Below are 5,000 nucleotides of genomic sequence, written 5' to 3' on the forward strand. Positions count from 1 at the left end.
CCGAAATAGGAGCGCCATGGGCGGCCTCAGTGAGCACATTTGGCCCCCCCATCCTGGAGCGCCATGGACCAGGGGGAGAGCGCCTCTCTTTGGGGCTTGTTGCTGGCTGTTGGCGGGGCTCCATGGACCAGGGGGAGAGCGCCATGGACCAGGGGGAGAGCGCCTCTCTTCGGGGCTTGATGCCTGTTGGCGGGGCTCCATGGACCAGGGGGAGAGCGCCTCTCTTTGGGGCTTGTTGCTGGCTATTGGCGGGGCTCCATGGACCAGGGGGAGAGCGCCTCTCTTTGGGGCTTGTTGCTGGCTGTTGGCGGGGCTCCATGGACCAGGGGGAGAGCGCCATGGACCAGGGGGAGAGCACCTGCCATAGCCGAAATAAGAGCACTATAGGCGGCCGCCCTCAGCACATTTGGCCCCCCAATCCTGGTTCTCAAATTTTTTCAAAGTCAACTTTTTTCGAAATATTTTCAGAGTGCCACCTCCAGCGGGGGCTCTCGCCTGCCATAGCCCAAATAAGAGCACTATGGGCGGCCGCCCTCAGCACATTTGGCCCCCCCATCCTGGAGCGCCATGGACCAGGAGGAGAGCGCCTCTCTTCGGGGCTTGATGCCTGTTGGCGGGGCTCCATGGACCAGGGGGAGAGCGCCTCTCTTTGCGGCTTGTTGCTGGCTGTTGGCGTGGCTCCATGGACCAGGGGGAGAGCGCCATGGACCAGGGGGAGAGCACCTGCCATAGCCGAAATAAGAGCACTATAGGCGGCCGCCCTCAGCACATTTGGCCCCCCCATCCTGGAGCGCCATGGACCAGGAGGAGAGCGCCTCTCTTCGGGGCTTGATGCCTGTTGGCGGGGCTCCATGGACCAGGGGGAGAGCGCCTCTCTTTGGGGCTTGTTGCTGGCTGTTGGCGTGGCTCCATGGACCAGGGGGAGAGCGCCATGGACCAGGGGGAGAGCACCTGCCATAGCCGAAATAAGAGCACTATAGGCGGCCGCCCTCAGCACATTTGGCCCCCCCATCCTGGAGCGCCATGGACAAGGGGGAGAGCGCCTCTCTTCGGGGCTTGATGCCTGTTGGCGGGGCTCCATGGACCAGGGGGAGAGCGCCTCTCTTTGGGGCTTGTTGCTGGCTGTTGGCGTGGCTCCATGGACCAGGGGGAGAGCGCCATGGACCAGGGGGAGAGCACCTGCCATAGCCGAAATAAGAGCACTATAGGCGGCCGCCCTCAGCACATTTGGCCCCCCCATCCTGGAGCGCCATGGACAAGGGGGAGAGCGCCTCTCTTCGGGGCTTGTTGCTGGCTGTTGGCGGGGCTCCATGTACCAGGGGGAGAGCGCCATGGACCAGGGGGAGAGTGCCTCTCTTCGGGGCTTGATGCCTGTTGGCGGGGCTCCATGGACCAGGGAGAGAGCGCCTCTCTTTGGGGCTTGTTGCTGGCTGTTGGCGGGGCTCCATGGACCAGGGGGAAAGCGCCATGGACCAGGGGGAGAGCGCCTGCCATAGCCGAAATAGGAGCACTATAGGCGGCCGCCCTCAGCACATTTGGCCTGTCGCCGCTGTCCGCTGGCCGCTGTCCGCTGGCCGCTGTCCGCTGGCCGCTGTCCGCTGGCGCTGTCCGCTCCTTTACTTTCAGCACTTTCAGCACTTTCAGCACTTTCAGCACTTCCAGCACTTCCAGCACTTCCAGCTCTTCCCCCTCTTTCCCTTCTTCCAACTGCGGGCGCGCCGGGCGCACAGGGGCTCGTGCGGAGGGGTGTGTGTGCGTGCATGTGCCGAACAAGGAGGAGAGCGCCTCACTTCGGGGCTTGTCGCTGGCCGTCGGCGGGGCTCCAAGGACCAGGGGGAGAGCGCCTCTCTTTGGGGGCTTGATGCTGGCTGTTGGCGCGTGTCTTCGGGGCTCCACGGACCAGTGGGAGAGCGCCTGTCTTCGGGGCTTGATGCTGGCCGTTTGCGGGACTCCATGGACCAGGGGGAGAGCGCCATGGACCAGGGGGAGAGCGTCTCTCTTCAGGGATTGACCAGGGCTCCAATCTTCCCATTGAAATGAATGGCGGGTGACCAGGCGTCCAAATCCCCCATTGAAATGAAGGCCGGATGCCCAGGGCTCCAATCTCCCCATTGAAATGAATGGCGGGTGACCGGGCGTCCAAATCCCCCATTGAAATGAAGGCCGGGTGCCCAGGGCTCCAATCTCCCCATTGAAATGAATGGCGGGTGACCGGGCGTCCAAATCCCCCATTGAAATGAAGGCCGGGTGCCAAGGGCTCCAATCTCCCCATTGAAATGAATGCCGGGTGACCGGGCGTCCAAATCCCCCATTGAAATGAAGGCCGGGTGCCCAGGGCTCCAATCTCCCCATTGAAATGAATGGCGGGTGACCGGGCGTCCAAATCCCCCATTGAAATGAAGGCCGGGTGCCCAGGGCTCCAATCTCCCCAGTGAAATGAATGGCGGGTGACCAGGCGTCCAAATCCCCCATTGAAATGAAGGCCGGGTGCCCAGGGCTCCAATCTCCCCATTGAAATGAATGGCGGGTGACCAGGCGTCCAAATCCCCCATTGAAATGAAGGCCGGGTGCCCAGGGCTCCAATCTCCCCAGTGAAATGAATGGCGGGTGACCAGGCGTCCAAATCCCCCATTGAAATGAAGGCCGTGTGCCCAGGGCTCCAATCTCCCCAGTGAAATGAATGGCGGGTGACCAGGCGTCCAAATCCCCCATTGAAATGAAGGCCGGGTGCCCAGGGCTCCAATCTCCCCATTGAAATGAAGGCCGGGTGACCAGGCGTCCAAATCCCCCATTGAAATGAAGGCCGGGTGCCCAGGGCTCCAATCTCCCCATTGAAATGAATGGCGGGTGACCAGACGTCCAAATCCCCCATTGAAATGAAGGCCGGATGCCCAGGGCTCCAATCTCCCCATTGAAATGAATGCCGGGTGACCAGGCGTCCAAATCCCCCCATTGAAATGAATGGCGGGTGACCAGGCGTCCAAATCCCCCATTGAAATGAAGGCCGGGTGCCCAGGGCTCCAATCTCCCCATTGAAATGAATGGCGGGTGACCAGACGTCCAAATCCCCCATTGAAATGAAGGCCGGATGCCCAGGGCTCCAATCTCCCCATTGAAATGAATGCCGGGTGACCAGGCGTCCATATCCCCCCCCCCCCATTGAAATGAATGACGGGTGACCAGGCAGGCGAGAGCCCCCGCTGCAGAGGCTCCAGAGGTGGCACTCTGAAAATATTTCAAAAAAAGTTGACTTTGAAATTTTTGGAGAACCAGGATTTGGGGGGGGGGCAAATGTGCTGAGGCAGGCCGCCCATAGTGCTCCTATTTCGGCCTGGGCGCGCCAGAGCACCCCCCTGGAAGTGGCACTCTGAAAATAATTCAAAAAAAGTTGACTTTGAAAATTTTTGAGAACCAGGATTTGGGGGGGGCAAATGTGCTGAGGCAGGCCGCCCATAGTGCTCCTATTTCGGCCTGGGCGCGCCAGAGCACCCCCCTGGAAGTGGCACTCTGAAAATAATTAAAAAAAAATGACTTTGAAAATTTTTGAGAACCAGGATTTGGGGGGGGCAAATGTGCTGAGGCAGGCCGCCCATAGTGCTCCTATTTCGGCCTGGGCGCGCCAGAGCACCCCCCTGGAAGTGGCACTCTGAAAATAATTCGAAAAAAGATGACTTTGAAAATTTTTGAGAACCAGGATTTGGGGGGGCAAATCTGCTCAGGCAGGCCGCCCATAGTGCTCCTATTTCGGCCTGGGCGAGCCAGAGCCCCCCCTGGAAGTGCCCCATTCATTTTCAATGGCCGGGTGACCAGGCGTCGAAAAATGCCATAGGAAATGAATGGGGCCCATTCATTTTCAATGGCCGGGTGACCAGGGGGCCAGTACCACCTGCCGCCATTAGGGGCGCTGTAGATAGGGGACCTCGTCCCCCCATTCGAGAGGTTTGCCCCCAAACCTCAAAATGTATGGGGTACAATATCAGGAGCGAGCTTTTTAAGACGAAAAATTTTCAGAGTCAACTTTCTTCGAAATATTTTCAGAGTGCCACTTCCCAGGGGGATTCTCGCTTGCCAAGGCCGAGATAAGAGCACTATGGGCGGCCTGCCTCAACACATTTGGCCCCCCCAAATCCTGGTTCTCAAAAATTTTCAAAGTCAACTTTTTTCGAAATATTTTCAGAGTGCCACTTCCCAGGGGGATTCTCGCTTGCCAAGGCCGAGATAAGAGCACTATGGGCGGCCTGCCTCAGCACATTTGGCCCCCCCAAATCCTGGTTCTCAAAAATTTTCAAAGTCTGCTTTTTTCGAAATATTTTCAGAGTGCCACTTCCCAGGGGGATTCTCGCTTGCCAAGGCCGAGATAAGAGCACTATGGGCGGCCTGCCTCAGCACATTTGGCCCCCCCAAATCCTGGTTCTCAAAAATTTTCAAAGTCTGCTCTTTTCGAAATATTTTCAGAGTGCCACTTCCCAGGGGGATTCTCGCTTGCCAAGGCCGAGATAAGAGCACTATGGGCGGCCTGCCTCAGCACATTTGGCCCCCCCCAAATCCTGGTTCTCAAAAATTTTCAAAGTCTGCTCTTTTCGAAATATTTTCAGAGTGCCACTTCCCAGGGGGATTCTCGCTTGCCAAGGCCGAGATAAGAGCACTATGGGCGGCCTGCCTCAGCACATTTAACCCCCCCCAAAATGCGCCCACCCACCTTCTCCCACGTTACGAGCCGCATGCAAGACCCGCCTTCGGAGGGCCCCCGCCGGCCGGCCTCGCGCCGGTGTTCGGGCGGGCGGCTCCTCCGGCTCGCGGGTCGCCTTCCAGCGCCCCGGCGACACGCGAACGTCGGCCCGATGGCCAGCGCCCGCACGCCCCGGCGCGCCCGATCGGAAGCGAGGCCGAGACGCACCCCACGCTCCGTACCCCGGAGCTGTCACCTGGCTGTCCTACGACGGAGCCCGGCGCCCCGCAGGCCCTCTCGTCCCCCACAGACCCGCGCTCACGCCTCGTCA

This window comes from Vanacampus margaritifer, unplaced genomic scaffold, assembly GCF_051991255.1.
Source record: "Vanacampus margaritifer isolate UIUO_Vmar unplaced genomic scaffold, RoL_Vmar_1.0 HiC_scaffold_212, whole genome shotgun sequence".
NCBI lineage: Eukaryota > Metazoa > Chordata > Actinopteri > Syngnathiformes > Syngnathidae > Vanacampus > Vanacampus margaritifer.